This window comes from Balaenoptera acutorostrata, chromosome 12 (assembly GCF_949987535.1).
Source record: "Balaenoptera acutorostrata chromosome 12, mBalAcu1.1, whole genome shotgun sequence".
Taxonomy (NCBI): Eukaryota; Metazoa; Chordata; class Mammalia; order Artiodactyla; family Balaenopteridae; genus Balaenoptera; species Balaenoptera acutorostrata.
In genome coordinates, this window is record NC_080075.1 from 44547724 (window position 1) to 44566664 (window position 18941).

Here is an 18941-nt window from a genome sequence, read left to right on the forward strand (position 1 = left end):
TCTCTCTAGTTGTGGCGTGTGGGTTTTCTCTCTCTAGTTGGGGCGCCCGGGCTCCAGGGCGCGTGGGCTCTGTAGTTTGCGGCACTCAGGCTCTCTCGTTGAGGCGCATGAGCTCAATAGTTGTGATGCACGGGCTTAGTTGCCCTGCGTCATGTGGGAATTTAGTTCCCCGACCAGGGATCGAACTCGCATCCCCTGCATTGGAAGGCGGATTCTTTACCACTGGACCACCAGAGAAATCCCCTGCTTTTATTTGACAATGTTGTTATGCAATTAAACATATGAAATAACCTAATTATTTTTAAAATATCTCTCTTTTCACAAGGTGAAAGAACAAATCTTTTGAGATTTTCTAGGAACCCTCTGGGAAATCTCAAAGTCAGTTCGAGATCAAGATTTTATTTAGGATTTGACTTGAGGAAGATAAAATATCAAAAGTTGTGAAAAATGACAAAAAGTTTGAGCAACTGATTAAATAGGATCACATATCACTATGAAACAATAAAAGACTTTTAAAGTAAATATAGGAGGTAAAATGATTATAAAAAGGAAAAAAAAAACTTAGCTTATCTAAATGTTGGTGAGAAGATTCAGTTCTCCTAAATAACTGAGCACAAAATAAAGACAACACACCACAGCATAAAGACAGAATCTTTGTTTCCTACGTGGATTATTCAAAAAATAAAGAAAAACCTTTTACAGTCTTATGCTAAGAGCTCATCAGTTATCTAAGAAACTCTGTCCTTTTGAGAGAGAAAAACAAACTCTAGCTTTACATCAGTACACTATTACTATTAAAGCTCATTTTAAAACCTTACAATAAATTCATTCAATCTTAGCCAACTTGATCACATGAGATAAGATTCTCTCTCTCTCCCTTTTTTTCCCCCTTTCTTTTTCACAGACCCTTTACAACTTTCCAGATCCATTCAGGTTTTTGTCCTTCATTGCTCTCTTTCTCATTCTAGAACAACCTTTAAACAACCTCTAAATAACTACCTCAGGACAATATTACTCTCTTTTAGTCTCTTTTTTCCTTTAAAAAAAAAACCCACACCCTACATTCCTTGAATACGTTTCATATAGAATTTTTATCCTTCACTCTTACTATTTCTAGTAGTTACATCCCCAAAATTAGTTTTCCAAACTGCAAATGCAATCTTAATACTACCTAATATTCAACAATTACAGCATATCACCTACTGGGTAAGTTTCAAATTCCTATCCGTGGAAAGTCCTTCTTGATTAAGATTTTGCCTATTACCATATCCTCCTCAAACCCTCTGCTTTTTTTGGGCTATAGTACATAAGAGCTATTCCATGAATGGACTGTGCTTTGTCACACTTCCAAGTATTAGCACATAGTAGTCCTGTCCCCTGAAATTCACTCTCCACCTCTGACCACCTGCGAATTTCCATGCTCCCTTCAAGAGCCAATTCAATTGTTTCCTCCTCTATGAAAAATTTCCAGATTTCCTATTCATACTTAGATACTTCTTTCTCATGGCTCCCATTGCAGATGATGCCCATTTTCCTTCCAGTAACTGTCACATGATATCATTTCATCAATTTTCATATTTTGCCTCTTTGTGACATAAATTTCTTGAGGGCAGGAATATGACCTTTTCTTCTATGTATCCCCATCACCTATCACAGTGCCTAAGCAGTTGTTGATTGAATGAGTGAATCAATGAATGAATGAAGTTTTGGGAGCACTCTTTCAACTCAAGCCTTTGTGGAAAGAAGTTCCAGTAACAGATGTCATGTTAAGGGAGAATGTGCAGGAAGTGGAGGACTTTTGCTTGCATGCAAATCCAGGAGACTTATATATGATAGTGCTTGAAAGCATAGCACTTTTGTATAAACCTGTTTATTTTTATCTTGAGCCTTACAATAATTGGTGACATGAGCAGAACAGGTATTATTTCCATTTCATATTGGATGGATGGGGAAATAACCACTGAAAGGTTGAGGGTCATAGAGCTGGCTAGTAACAGAGATGGAGCTAGAATGTGGTGCCTAGAAATAACTCATATTCCACATTTTTCAGGTTTTCATTACACTCTTCTTTTTAAGCCTTGTATATTTTCCTTAACACGTACACACTGACTAAGTTGTAAGACAATAAGACACAGAGCTAGAAAGAACCTTAGAAATCACATAATCTGTCCACTTATAATGAGAGTGATTCTTCCTCCCATAAGACAAAAAGCATCTACATCATCTCATTTACTCTGAGAAAGTGGTGTCCTTGTCACCAGTGTCACTTCTGCACAGTTGCAAATAGGTACTCTTTTGTCTCACAGAAGCCTTAGGAGCAAGTACAATGCACTTCTCAAGGCTATAAATTCCTTACACTGTGGCATCCTCCTCCCTTGGATTGGGATGTTAAGAAGGGAATCCTTCTCCCTCTCTCAACCACCCCTCCCCATTCCCCAGGCATGACAGGGGAGAAGTCGTCTTGCTTGGGAGATTGTTGTAGCCCTGCCCTTCCATACTCTGAGTGATTCTTTTTTTTTTTTTACAATTTATTTTATTTTATTTTTTTAACATCTTTATTAGAGTATAATTACTTTACAATGGTGTGTTAGTTTCTGCTGTATAACAAAGTAAATCAGTTATACATATACATATATCCCCATATCTCCTCCCTCTTGTGCCTCCCTCCTACCCTCCCTATCCCACCCCTCCAGGTGCTCACAAAGCACTGAGCTGATCTCCCTGTGCTATGTGGCTGCTTCCCACTAGCTATCTATTTTACATTTGGTAGTGTATATATGGCATTGCTGCTCTCTCACTTCATCACAGCTTACCCTTCCCCCTCCCTGTGTCCTCAAGTCCATTCTCATGTCTGCATCTTTATTCCTGTCCTGCCCCTAGGTTCTTCAGAACCTTTTTTTTTTTTTTTTTTTTTTTTTAGATTCCATATATATGTGTTAGCATAAGGTATTCGTTTTTTTCTTTCTGACTTACTTCACTCTGTATGACAGTCTCTAGGTCCATCCACCTCACTACAAATAACTCAGTTTCGTTCCTTTTTATGGTTGAGTAATATTCCATTGTATATATGTGCCACATCTTCTTTATCCATTCACCTGTCGATGGACACTTAGGTTGCTTCCACATCCTGGTTATTGTAAATAGAGCTACAATGAACATTGGGGTACATGACTCTTTTTGAATTATGGTTTTCTCAGGGTATATGCCCAGGAGTGGGATTGCTGGGTCATATGGTAGTTCTATTTTTAGTTTTTTGAGGAACCTCCATACTGTTCTCCATAGTGGCTGTATCAATTTACATTCCCACCAACAGTGCAAGAGGGTTCCCTTTTCTCCACACCCTCTCCAGCATTTATTGTTTCTAGATTTTTTGATGATGGCCATTCTGACTGGTGTGAGGTGATACCTCATTGTAGTTTTGATTTGCATTTCTCTAATAATTAGTGATGTTGAGCATCCTTTCATGTGTTTGTTGGCAGTCTGTATGTCTTCTTTGGAGAAATGTCTATTTAGGTCTTCTGCCCATTTTTGGATTGGGTTCTTTGTGTTTTTGGTATTGAGCTGCATGAGCTGCTTGTATATTTTGGAGATTAATCCTTTGTCAGTTGCTTCGTTTGCAGATATTTTCTCCATTCTGAGGGTTGTCTTTTTGTCTTGTTTATGGTTTCCTTTGCTGTGCAAAAGCTTTGAAGTTTCATTAAGTCCCATTTGTTTATTTTTGTTTTTATTTCCATTTCTCTAGGAAGTGGGTCAAAAAGGATCTTGCTGTGATGTCGTGGAGTGTTCTGCCTATGTTTTCCTCTAAGAGTTTTATAGTGTCTGGCCTTACATTTAGGTCTTTAATCCATTTTGAGTTTATTTTTTTGTATGGTGTTAGGGAGTGTTCTAATCTTATTCTTTTACATGTAGCTGTCCAGTTTTCCCAGCACCACTTACTGAAGAGGCTGTCTTTTCTCCATTGTATATTCTTGCTTCCTTTATCAAAGATAAGGTGGCCATATGTGCGTGAGTTTATCTCTGAGCTTTCTATCCTGTTCCATTGATCTATATTTCTGTTTTTGTGCCAGTACCATACTGTCTTGATTACTGTAGCTTTGTAGTATAGTCTGAAGTCAGGGAGCCTGATTCCTCCAGCTCCGTTTTTCTTTCACTCTGAGTGATTCTTAAGGGCAGCCCTCTGGCTTGAGGAATGCAAATCAAATGACAGGTCAACCTGTCATAAGTGAGCCGGGAGGCAAGTGTGAACTGACATGCCAACAACACTGTGATATTCATCTCCAGTTATTACCTGGATCAAAGGAGGGACAGTGGGAATCATCTTCTCACTTTTAGTCATATCACCTCTTCCACTCAGATGCAGTCAAGCACCTCTCCCAGAATAGAAGATGTTGTCATAGTGGCTATTTTTTTATTGTTATTGTTTTGTTTTAGATTTTGCTCTTGTTTCACGTTTCCTTACCCACTGTCACTACAGCTCTAGCCCAGTCATATGGGGTATGATGGTCAGAGTAAAAACTTTCAACCCAGCATAAATCTATGGAAGTGATCATGAGTGGATATAAGTAATGTCAGAAAGAAAAGACATAAAATTCAAGCCCTGAAGGGTAAATGTATCTTACTAAAAAAGACAACTCAAAATAAAAAGGCAACATCATGCTCAAAATTCAGTTGCAAAGTGCATTACCCCTCATGACTAGGTTATGATGATTTGTAAAGAATTGTTCGTTGTTAAACAATCAGCAAAAACATGAATTTGCTTTGTGTTTCATTTCTGCTTTTCAAGTTTCTGTAGCTGTTTTGTGCACTTAACATACAATGTCTGTTCATATCAAAGACACAGATATTCCCTAGTTTTTATGGGCACCTGGTTTTTCTCAATACAGGGGCAAGGAGAATTTACAGCAGAATTTGAAAATGAAACAAGCATGCTATAATACTTTGAAAGTTTGGTATACATGCTTATTGTCTTTTCTGGAGATGGGAAAAAAGATTAACATGAGTTCTTTTGTGCTAAATTCTACTTTTCTATCATGGAAACTTCACAGTAAAAATAATTTTAAAATTTGTTGCATGAAATGTAAATGCATCCTTTTTGTTTGAAAATCTAGGTGTGCTTCTGATTTTCATAACAAAACAAAAGCTTTTCTGTGCTTTTTATATAAGTAAGTAAGTTATTATTCTAGATAATCTAAAACAGAAACATCTCAACTGATAAGAGTTTTGAAAGAAAGAATAGAGCTGGAAACTACTGTTCCTTTGGACATAGACCTATGCCCCACTCCTCCAAAAAAGAAGCCAAATGGTAGACAATATTATCATCTGAAAGCAGCCTAATTATTTGTTATAAATTACAATCATGTTGAATCTTAATTCAAGTCTCTTTATATCATTTTTTAATGTTAAGTTTAATGCAAGGAGCAGCAGCTCTTGCTACGTCACTTATCAAAGATAATAAAAGCAATAAAAGCTGGATTTGTCTTTTAGGCTTGAAAAAAAACCAAATTTACACAGAGAAAGTGATATACAGCAATGACACAAGCTAGACTCCTGTTATCAGAAAATAACACAATTGAATTGCACTGGGCTAGCTCAAGTTGTCATATCATGTTGCTATTGTTTCTTATAAAATAAATAGGTTTGTTTATCATGGGCCAATGTGACATGGCAGTGCAAAAATCATATTCCATGCTCTTGCAGCAGGGAAGAGAGCAGGTGTCACCACTCAGCTAAACCTGCAAAATCCTTTGGAATTCCTATTTATTAAAGCCCACATTCTTTGCAACTTGCTCACTGGCCACTCTACATCTCCTGCAGCCAAATTCACAAATATCTTCACTGATAAGCCAATAACAGTGCCCATCCAGAAAAACAAAGGTCTGTCTTAAGAAATGTTAGAATACAAATTGATTTCACCAGGGGCAATCCAACTGTACTGTGTCATGTACACTTACTTATAACCAATTAAACTGCTCTTTCACCACAGCTAAAATACACCTTTTAAATTGCTCTGTTCCTTTATATAAAAAAGTACAGTGCCAAAATATTGCAATGCACCATTCATAATAATTTCATTTGCCTGTCTCTTTACTGCCTCTTGATTGTTCTCATTGTATCCCCAGCATCTTGTGGCTTTTCTTTTGTAAGCTGCATTATAGAACCTTACAGTGAGGGCACAATAATGAAGAAAAACAAAACTAATAGGAAAAAATTATAATTAAGCAGTCCATGGTACATTTCTGCATGAAGCAATGGAGACAATTTACAACATTGGTCCTACCTGTAGGAAAAGCTGTTGTTGTGCTAAGGCACATTTTTATGCTGATAAACTATTGAACCTAGAGTGCATTCATAATGGCTTTCCCATATTATAACTTTATTCTATGTCCTAAGGTGAGAATCAAAGTAAAAAATAAAAATCAAAGTAAATTGATAATACTTTTTTTCCCACTGAAAAGTGGAAAATTCATATCCTCCTTTTTGACACTAAAAAATTATCATTTTTCTTCTTTATTGTGTGTTATATATATATTATGTATACATGTATACATGTATATATGTGTATATACTCACATATATACATGTATACATGTACACATATAATTTATATAACATATTTTATATTATACATATGAAATATATACACATACACTATATATGTGTGTCTATACATATGTATAGACACACATACATGCACATATAGACACATGGTACCTTGTGGGAGTCTATAAAACAAGATACCATAAGTATAGGGTTCATATTCATGGAATAAGGGAATACGTTCCATACATGAATCTCAAGGAATCCTTTGAAAGGTTAATTTTCAAAATATGCCCACTGATCACTTTTTAGTTTCCCCATTTTAGAGATTTGTGACCTGTGGTAGAGGAAGGAAAAGTGGTTTGCACATATTAGCATAATAGATAGAAGAGCTCAGCTATCACAATGCCCATTTCCTCTTCTTGAAAACAGCATCCCAGTTCTTTGCCATCCTCCATTGAACTTAGAGTTCCTGGGACTTAGAAGTCACTGAGTGGGCCAATGGATCAAGCTAGGTCAATCAAATCAGACTCTTCTTGGAATTAGAATCTTGAGTAGAGTGTCACCAGAATAGACAGTAGCTGGATCTGACTCCTCTTGATCACAAAGCCCTGGAAAGACTGTTCACTAATTCTGTGTACCAGATCCCAGTGTCTGCCCTGAGATTTGACTTTCCAAAGCTTGATAGTCATGCTTTTCCTCCAGTTCCAATGGCTGTCCTAATCACTTCCAATAAATTCCCTTTTTGTTTGGATTAGCTAGGATAGTTTTGACCAATGCATCCAAAGAAACTTAGCTGAAATAGCAATATTTTCTATCCTGCGTACAAGCCACTGGGCTGTTCCATATCCAGTATGAAGAAAGGCTTTCAGAAGTATACTTGTGATATAACAAATAAAGCCTCAGTCAAAAGAACTTGAATTATGATTTTGCCTTATTAATTCTGGACTTTTTTTCAAATCATTTAATATCTCTGAACACCAGTTTTGTCATTTGTAAAATGGGTACATATTTCCTGCTTAGTTATACTGAGCATTAATTGAAATATAAATTATTTGAAAATACCTTGTAAGTTGTTAAGTAGAATGCAACTCTTAGCTGTTGTCATTAAGTCCTTCATTCCAGCTTTGCCACTTATGGGCTGTGGGGTCGTTTTCATTTCTATGCCTTAGCACCCTCATCTATAAAATGAAATACAACAACTTCATAGGGATGTTGTGACTATTAAATAAGTTAATAAGTATAAAGTGACTGGTGCAAAGTGTTATAAAACTGTTACCTATTTTTGGCTGTAATATTCTTATAATGTGAGTTCACAAAAATCTAAATGTGCATGTTTCAGCATAGTATCTATCTTTTTACCCCACTCTTCTTTTCCTCTCCATTAAAGATTTTGTTAATAAGCCACAATAGAGGCATCCAGATTGGAAAGGAGGAAGCAAAACTATTTCTATTTGCAGATGACATGATCTTGTATATAGAAAATCTTCAGGAACTTACTAAAAAATTATTAGAACTAATAAATGAGTTTAGCAAGTTTGCAGGATAAAAGGTAACCAATTGTATTGCTATGTGCTTGCAATAAATTATCTGAAAATGAAATTTAAAAACAATTCCATTTAAGAAAGTATCAAAGAGAATAAAATACTTGCAAATAAATTTAACAAAAATGTGCAAGGCTTATACTCTGAAAATTACAAAGCATTGTTGAAATTAAATAAGATCTAAATAAATGGGAAACTATCCCATATTCATGGATCAGAAGACTTAACTGTGCTAAGATGGCAGTATTCCCAATATTGATCTACAGATTCAATACAATCCCTATGAGAAGCCCAGTGGGGGTTTTTTGGTAGAAATTAGCAAGCCGCTTCTAACTTTTTTAGGGAATGTCATGGGACCCACCATAACCAAAAAAATCTTGAAAAAAGAAGAACAAAGTTGGAAAATATACATTTCCAGATTTCAAAACTTACTACAAAGTAAGCAGTGATCAAGAGAGTGTGGTACTGGCACAAAGATAAACATATAGATCAATGGGTTAGAATAAAGAGTTTAGAAATAAACCCATGTATCTACAATCAACTGATTTTTGACAAGGGTTCCAAGACCATTTAATGGGGAAAGAATAGCCTTTTCAACAAATGGTGCTGGGACAACTGGATAGCCACATGCAAAAGAATAAAGTGGGATCCTTACTTCACATCATATACAAATATTAATGCAAAATGGATCAAAGGCCTAAATATAAGAGCTAAAACTATAAAATTCTTAGAAGAAAACATAAGGGTAAATCTTCATGACTTCAGATTCGGCACTGGATTCTTAGATGTGACACAAAAGCACAAGCAACATAAGAAAAAATAGATTGAACTGCATCAAAATTAAAAGTTTTGTGCTTCGAAAGACAATATCGAGAAGGTGAAGACAACCCACAGAATGGGAGAAAATATTTACAAATCATATATCTGATAAGCGACTTTTATCTAGAATATATCGTCTTACAAGTAATAATATAAAGATAATAACCAAATTTTAAAATGGGCAAAGGATCTGAATAGACATTTCTGCAAAGAATATATACGAGTGGCAAATAATCACATGAAAAAATGCTTGACATCATTTGTCATCAGGGAAATACCGCAATGAGATACAACATCATGCTCGCTAGGATAGCTGGAATCAAAACATCAGATAATAATGAAGATGTGGAGAAATTGGAGCCCTCATACACCACTGGTGGGAATGTAAAATGGCACAGCCACTTTTGGAAGACAGTCCAGAAGTTTCTCAAACAGTTAAAATTCCACTCCTAGTTACATACCTGAGGTAAATGAAAAACGTACACAAATGTTTGTAGCAGCATTATTCATAATAGCCAAAAGGTAGAAACAACCAAAATGCCCATCAGCTGATGGAATGGATAAACAAAATGTGGTATAGCCAGACAATGCAATATTATTCGGCCACAAAAAGAATGAAGTATTGATACATTCCACAACATGAATGAACCTTGAAAACTTTATGCTAAGTGAAAAAGGCCAATCATAAAATACGACATATTACATGAAATTTCCAGAATAGGCAAATATATACAGAAAGTAGATTAATGGTTGCTTAAGGCTAAGGAGGATAGAAGGATAGGGAGTCATAGCTAAAGTGAATGGGGTCTGAGGCGATGAGAATGCTCTAAAACTAACTATGGTGATAGTTGTACATATCAGTAAATATACTAAAAACAGTTGAATTATGCATTTTAAGTGGGTGAATTACATGGTATTTGCATTAAATTTCAATAAGGCTGCTGTGTTTTTTTTCTTAAAGCCACTATGGAGAAAGGAAATTGCATATCTCCAGTGGAGATATTTAATAAAAATAAATAAAATATTTTAGGTGCAAAGTTACATAATGTGTTAGGATCTACACAGTTTTGTTTATATATCTATAAAGCATATTATGCCCAACTCAGGTATACACATTCTGTAGCTTACATATGGGACTCTACAACAAAGCCCCACATCTCTATTCTCTGTACTGAATATAGGATGCAATATTGGACAGACACAGAACTATACTTTACTAATCTTGTGTGTGTGTATCTCATAGTATACTCTTTTACGTTTTATCCATACCTCAAAAAGAAAACAAAAACAGGAAGAATTATCTCCTGCCTTCTCTGTTAAGCTTTTCTACTTCTCCCTTATTACCACCTCCATCAGGATTGAATACTACCATATTTTCTCAGAGAAGTTTGCATATAACTGTGTCACAGCACTGATTTCATCCTGAGTCACTTCTTTGTTTTCAGATGCTTGTCATGCCTACTAGGCTGCAGCACCTGGAGATCAGAGACTGTGTGTGATTTATTTTCCTCCCACAGTGATAGACTTTCACTAAATTTCTGCAGAAGAAATGAAAATTTTACATTTGTGCATTCTAGAAGACAAATTTTTCTATCAAATATAATACAAAATCATAGAAATTCAGAGTTGGGAGACCTTAGAAAATATTTGGTTTAGTGTCTCAATTAATGTTAAAAAATCTTTCCATAGCATTCTTGAAAAATGCTTTAATTCAAGCCACTATTTGAACATTTCTGATGCCATAGACTCCATACCTTACAAAGGGACTCATTACATTTTCAACTAGCTTTTATTGTTGAAAGGTTCATCATTAATGTTAAACCTAATCTTGTAACTTCCACCCTTTGGTTGGTCTAAGATCTGTCACGTAAGGCTATACAACATTATCCAATTCATCTTCCATGACAGCATATTAATTATTTAAAGACACTATCGTACTCTCCCTTGTCTTCTCTTTGTCAAGCTTCCCAGTTTATTCAAATGTTTCTCATAGATGTGGTTTCTGGACCTTTCACCATACGGAGTCAGCTCCTTGGGACACCACCAGATTTTTAATAACCCTTTTAAGTTGTACTTCCCAGAAAAGGAGCCTAAAACATGTGACCAGTGTCAAATACACTGATGCCTTTTTCCTTTCTTAATCTATACCTCGGGCTCCTGTTAATCATTCTAAAATTGCTTGAGTTATTTTGAAAGTCACATCACATGGTCTCCTACTAAGCTTGCCATAAACCCAACTCTTCTTATGTATTTTTTCTATATGAATCCCGTTAAGTCAGATCTCCTTAGTTCTTCCACTTGCAATTCATCTTTTTAACCTTCGTACAAGTTTCCATACTGATTTGTGAATAAACAAAGTGCTCTGCCCAAACCAGGTGCTTAACAAATGTCTGTACCTCTCTTTCACATCTCTTATCACAGAAGGAATGTTATGTTTACTAAGCAATTATTTGAGAGCAGGACCCATGTATATTTTTGGTCACCACTGTATTCTCATCAATTAGCAAAGTGACTGACAGACAGTAGTCACTCATGAACACTATTTCTTTCCATAATTCTTTGACTGCATTGTCATGTTGCTGAAAACATGTCAATTCAGAGAAATAGTTTGGTTGCATCATCAGTCAATTCAGTCAAAAGAGTTAACTGAGTGACCTCATGGTGAAAATGTTTGAAATGATCTTCCCAATAAAGGGTCAGTACCATTAAAAACCCAAAGTCAGTTCCAGATTTCCAAAATATGCCCCATCTTACCTAAGAATCTAACCTCTGTGTCAAACAACTAACAATCCCATAGCCTGGAAAGCTTTAATTTGCTGAGTAAAGTGGGTGTCCACATGCTTAGTCTCTGCAACGCTGCCTTGTAATTAGTAGGTTCACAATGCTGATGGCCATGGCTACCGCGTGTAAGATTCAAGGAAAGTTTATTTTCCTAGTTTTACTAATTCATAACAATTTTGATTTGAGCACGCACAATTTGTAAGGTATATAATCCATTCTTGTTTTCTTGATAAAGTAAAGAAAAATTCAAAGACATCTCAAGAAAAAGAACTGTTTAAGACTGTAAGTAAATGTAACATAAATAAATCGTAGGTACTATTGGAAGAGACAAGCAACCTAACATTTCTAATTAAAATTGGGCTGTCACATTTTTCAGTATATGGAGGCTAAAGATTATCTTTTCTATCATACACTAACTTGAACACATTATTTTATAAGTTACACTTGACATTCCAAAAGATTTTAGAATTTGGGAAGCTTTTTATCATTTTTTTGATGTCCTCATATTTATGGAAGAATAGGCAGACAAACCTCCTGTTCTTTAATAACATAGCATCAGGTACTCCTTGGAAACAGGACACAATAGAGAGAGGGACTGTTTATGAGTCAGAGAAACATGTGCTCCTGTCAACTTGAATAAGAGCCATCAGATATTTCTGGTGATGAAAACCTTTCAGTGAGGTGAAACAGGCCACATTCCATTCCTTTTATTTTCAGAGATGAGATGGATTTGAAAACCATAACCTGGCTTCTTGATGCAAGGACTCGCCACATGAGATAATCTCCAGCACATTACTATTGGCAAGCAGATCTTTCACCCTTTTGTCTCCATGCATTACAGAAAATGTTAAATCAGTTTGGTGTCCATATAAACTTTTGATCCTAGGAATAGCCTAGGGTACCATCATTATCTTCCCGAGGACCATGTATAGGCCTTCAGTAGGTAGTACTAATTTAATTTCTTTGCTAGAGGAAAAAGTAGCTGATTTTCTAGATCAATATTTGATTGAATATGTTTGAAATGTTGGCAGATAAAGGCCCCTTTTCTGGTCCAAAGACTTTTTGAACCACAGAGGTATAGCGTTCTAGCTCCCCTGGGATTTGAGTGGAAGGAGGTCTCAAAGATCTGTAAGAAGCCTTCCTGTTTTTCCTTGTGTTCTTCCAGCAAGACTCTCTAAAGGTTGAGATGAGAAAAAGATAAGATCAAGAACTGGAATGTCTTTATATCCATTTTTTTAATCTTTCCTGGGGCTTCTCTTAACTAAAAATAATCGTTTATAACACTAGTTTACAAAAACCTCCTGTAATAGGACGGTTGAAAGAAAACCTATCTGATCAGCTTTAAGGAGGTAACCCAGTGACTTTGGCTAATAATGTGAGACCTCAGATTCTCCCACTCATACCACTAATTAAACAGGAATGCCCACGGACCATCAAAAATAAAATGAATAGAAATTTAAAGGCTGAGATGTTAGACATGGATTAGAACTTGAGTTGTTTAGTTTAGATAGATAAATAAAAGACCTTTTCATGAACTGTGCTGGTTTGTAAAGACATTTACAAAGGAAAAATAAAGATTGGGAAAAATTTCCATCCATATAATATCTGACCATACAAACAAAAAAATCTAGTTCAGAAGTATATGTGTCACTGTAATCGTTACTTTTTCTTTCTAAAGTGTTATCTAAATTAGCAGCTCTACCCCAAATAAAATAGCTCACACATGACTGAAGAGTATTATTCAGAGTAAACAATTCTAGCAACACTGTTTTCTAAGTCTACATATGAAATTCCAAGATTCTTGAGAAGAATGTTTTCCTTTAATTTTTTCCTTTGCCACAGAAATGCACCTGCATTCCCTAAAAGCACACAAAGGAAAGGATACTCACAAACTCCTTCAACTCTCTTTCCTAACGTCAAATTTTGTTTGACTGAAGGAGAAGTTTGCTTTCCCCTAGCTACTGATTTGAATATACAAGTTCATTTTAAAAAGAAGACTAGCCACTACATGAAAAGCCAAAGGACTTATTCTCCACTGGTTAAGTCAAATCAATTCTCTTATTTTAAGATGGGAGGATTACAATCAGTTTAGGTTTGTTGTTGTTGTTTGTTTGTTTTTTCATAATGATTCCCCACAGATTCCTTTTATATTGGTAAAACCACCTGGTCAAAGTAATAATATTTGCCATATAAATCAAACAACTATTCTGGCCATTATATCATATTTCTTACTTGGAATGGGAAATAATTAGCCTCTGAAAAGGGACTTCATTTTCTATATATTTTATTTTATAACACCTTGCTCACTGCTAGGTATAGAATAGTATACATAATAAATACTTAAGTTGATCAGTTATGTAGATGAACTTAATTTTCAAGTTCTGCTTTTAAGGAATAGTCATAATTTGAATTAAGTAAACCAAGTTTCTATCTACAATTACATTATGACATATACAATACTAATGTCATCAGAGATTGTAATAGAGTATTTTTCACAGTGCTTATATGTCAATTGAACATAACACATAAACAACTGCTACAGGCAGAAGGATCTTCAATGCAAACTCAAATTGCCTCTGAATCTTTGATTTAGAATCTTTGCTTCAGGGTCTTCTTGCAACCCAAGCATCCCCTGTCAACCAGGCAGCTCTGATTGTTAGTTTTTGAGAGAGTTTCTTTTTTTTTTTTCATGGCCTAAAAAGAACAAAAGACAAAAGCAGTGAGGGTTATTGGATATGAAAATTTAGATTCACACCAGCAAGAAATATCAAGTATTTCATATGCCTTTCCTCAATAGTACTGTTAATAAAAATGTGGCTCTACATTTCCCCCAAACCTCGTGTTTTGTAAGGTTCAATCTACATATCTCTTGTAATAGAAGTCCTTCCATACACTAAGATTTAAGGTTTAAAATCTCCTGATATTTTCCCTAAATAAAATCATGGGCACTAGACTAATGTATTTCATTGGTACATGTCAAATCTAATTTGAAAATTCTGTCTAATTTTATAATGCACAAATAAATATTAGTTACCTACCAACATTCCCCATCCTTTTGGAAATCAGAAGTTGGAGGGGAGGGTAGAAGGGATATGTATTTACTCCTTCCCTATATAATTCATATTTTTAGGGAAAGGTGAGCCCACTCCCAGTCTCTCAGCTCTCGGAGAATCTTATCGACTTGCTTAAAAACTTTTCTCCCATGAATTGGAAAGGAAGCACGGAACTCCACTAAAGCTGGGCACCATCATCTCACCTCAAGGAGAGGTAGGCTTGGGATGATGCCCTTACCCTAATTCACAGAAAATTAGAGAGGTAAACACTGAGTCCTTGACAGCCTCTGGATCAAGTAGCCCTGAAGTCTGCCCTACCTCTTGATTTTCTTTGCCTGACCAATCAATCTCCTCTATCATTTAGGCTCTTGAGTTGGGTTTTCTGTTATTTGTAGCATTACAGATACTGATTGTCTAACTTTCCATTTTTAGTATATTTCTTTTCCGATTCTGTCATAGCCACAAGGAACATGGATCATTTGTGGCAAATGATCTGGTTTCCTTGTGACAACATAGCCATGCTCCAAATTCTACTCTTCAGATATTTAAATTTCTAATTCATTTTCTTAATGGAATTTTCATTATTTCTAACATCACATTCAATCTAGAAATCAAATTCTAAAAATATCTGTTTTAGGCCTGACTACTGTACCTCCCAGCTGACTCTGAACCTGGGGATGTAAAGGTTTCATGAAAGATACAGCCCTGAAACCCACTAATGGGAGCAGAGGGTTTCATCCATACCATGCACATGCTGGTTGAAACCCAACAGATCTTTTTTACTTAAGCAAAAATTGTAAGCAAAATACATTGTTTGAACATTATCCTGAAACAGTACCTTTAATATAATTCCATTAAGGTGAATTTTTAAATCTACATATATGACATTAAACAAAGTGGCCTAGTGACAAATATCCATGATTAAATACTTCCATTTAACTTTATTATACAAATAATGTTTGTATTGATATGAATCAGGAAACATTTTTTCAAAGAATCTGGGTGGCTATTCCTATTTTTTTTACTTTCATTTATTTTTTAAAAATGTTTATTGGAGTATAGTTCCTTTACAATATTGTGTTAGTTTATACTGTACAGCAAAGTGAATCAGGTATACATATACATATATTCCCCTCTTTTTTGGATTTCCTTCTCATTTAGGTCACCATAGAGCATTGAGTAGAGTTCCCCGGGCTATAGCATAGGTTCTCATTAGTTATCTATTTTATACATAGTATCATATATTTTTAAGTTTCTCAGTTTACTAATCATTGTGTTTATTTTTGCTGATAAATTTGCAAGAGATTTTAAGACAGCTGAATTTTACAAATGAAATTAATGTATGTCTGGAGGCACTGTGATGCCCTTAGTATACATACCATTTGTTTTGATTATGTGATTAACATGTTCTTCTTACTCATACTATAAGAAGTAGGATATGGTTAATTACATGACTTTTAATTACAAGAAAATAATGTAACTAAAATATGCCATCTATTTTTCTTTTATCTGCTACTGTTACTTATATAACACTCTCTTTAGTGATAAGGATTGGATGCTCTTAAAAGAGAACAAAGATGAACCACAGTGGGTAGTATGAATTCTAACATTTATGGCAAAGAAATGCGTATAATACATACTGGAAATTTTGAGCAAACTCTGTGATATATACATATAAAGTATTCTGTATTTATACATGTAAAATATTCTGAAGAATTTCAGACAGTTTGAAATTAGTCATTCTTTTTCTTGATATTCATATTCTGGGATGATTACATTAGTCTTAAACTAGCTAGATGAATAATCCTGAGGGGAAAAAAGAGCTGTGATTCAACTTCTGGGTGTATGTCAAAGCCTATGACTAAGGGATGTTGATTCCCCACTTACTGAAGCAAGAAATTACCAGGAGTAGAGGGAATAAATATATGGTTCAATGAAAGCAGAAGAGAAAAACATGGGACCCATGGAGTCAGAGTTGGCTCTGAGATTGTGGCAGTTGGATAAGCCCTGTGCACTAGGTCTCCTTCATTACTTCAAAAAAACACTGTAACCAGAGTCCCATCATGTAGACAAAGCATGGTTGCCAGGAATGCAGGAGGCCGCCATTTTTCTGGAGTTAGACAAAAGATATTGGGCATCTGAGAGATGTTCACTCTCATCTTGGGGATGAGGCTTCTGGATATAATCAAGGCAGAGTGGCACAATTGGCATCACTGGATGGGGATTCATGGTGGGCTTTCAACCAATAGTACCATGGGAACTGAAGGCGGGTGATACAAGGAAAAGCAGGGATGGTAACTATTGCCTCAGGAAATCTACAGGAAATGTGTAACACTTTACATTTTACACCAGGAAATTAACACTGCTACTCACAGCATAATCCTTAATGATTTCTCCAAAAGCTACAAATTGGGGTCTATGTTAGATGATGTCTTGATATAATTATATGAATAGACTCTATGATGTAGGCTCATGGAAGCAGGGGATATGAATTATGTAGTTCTTAGTAGTTATCTACACCCACGTAGTATGCACTGAACATGGTATGTTGAATAGGGCACAAGTTAGAAGTCCTGCTTTCCAGTCTTAGCTGTTGTCAATAATTGCATTGCGGTGGGAAAACCAGAACCAGTGTAAGCCTTCACTTCCTCTTTTATGAAATGAAAGTAAGGAAATCAGCCAGGATGATCTTTAACATCTCTCAAAAACATTTCATGGTTTACACATTTCTGGTAGATTTCCTGAGACAATAGGCATCATCTCTATTTTTTTCTTGTCCCACCTAACTTCAGTAGCCATTTACTATTCATTATTATATGTAAGCTGATTTTCCTAAATCACTAGTCTTTTTAAAAAAAATTTTATTGAAGTATAGTTGATTTACAATGTTGTGTTATTTTCTGCTGTACAGCAAAGTGACTCGGTTACACATATATATATTCTTTTTCATATTCTTTTCCATTATGGTTTATCACAGGATATTGAATATAGTTCCCTGTGCTATAGAGTAGGACCTTGTTGTTTATTCATTCTCCATATAATAGTTTGCATCTGCTAATCCCAAACTCCCACATTTGTCTTTTAAAGATTAGCAGCTCTTCTACTAGTTCCACAACTTCCTTAAGGAAGTTCATCATATCAAACTATGAATCTAAAAGAGCAGAAACTAAGCACCCAGCAGTGATGTTGGATGTGCAATAGTCTCCAAAAGGATAAAAGTAAGCCTGGCAAAGATCTCTGTTTTGTTACCTGCCTCTGATACATTTGTGAAGGAGTGTTAATGAAAAATGAGAGTGATGTTCCCATCACACATTTTTGGATTATTGTGCGGCCACATCAATGGGAAGCCTAATGAAACAGAGACCACCTACGGAGGAGGGATATCGTCTTCCTCTGTCTGCCTGCATCCAATTTACCAACCGGCTGTGTAGAACCAGCTGCCTGTTTGTATGAGGCCCTAGTACTGACCACACATTTAACATTGATAATGGGCAGTGCAAGTTTCCACCATCTTTCACTGGTAGAAATACGTCATAGCACTTTACAGTTATGTGGTGATGGTAACAGGTAATAGGCATATTTCCACTTAGGGTGATCTCAGAGTTCCAGCTCTGTATCCTCTCACAATGTTGACCTATTGGAACTAGACCAGGTCGCAGGTAAATTAACTGGCCCTTCCTCTATTTAACCCTTTCCACTGACTGAGGGAACATTCTATGTATTCATCGAATAGAATTTCTCACAAGCAGGGGAATAACAATAAGAAACCTACTAGGTGGGTTCCCACAAAACATATCAGGGACTCCATAAAAAGGAAAACTGACGATGTTCCATAGGGAAGTGTTCTATTCTTTGTTTTTGCACCTGTTTAAACTGACATATGGTATTAGGCTTGTAACTAGTCAAACATTACTACTTTCCATCAAGCTGACTGGGAGAAACAAAAGAAAGAGAATATAATGTAAAACAGTAGTTCATCCTTGTCCTCTTCAGGCTCCCTACCTGTGCTTATCATCAACTGCAGTTTATTCTTTTTTTTTTAATTTGACTTCTAGAAGCCATCTGGCATTCAGTCTAATTCCCACGGTACAGTTCTCCATAAGTCAGTCTGCTGTCAGGTTATAGGATTAAGTTTAAAGTTTTCTTAATTCATTGTGAGGTTCTTCACGGATATGATCTATTATATCTTCCCGAGCTTGTCCAGTTG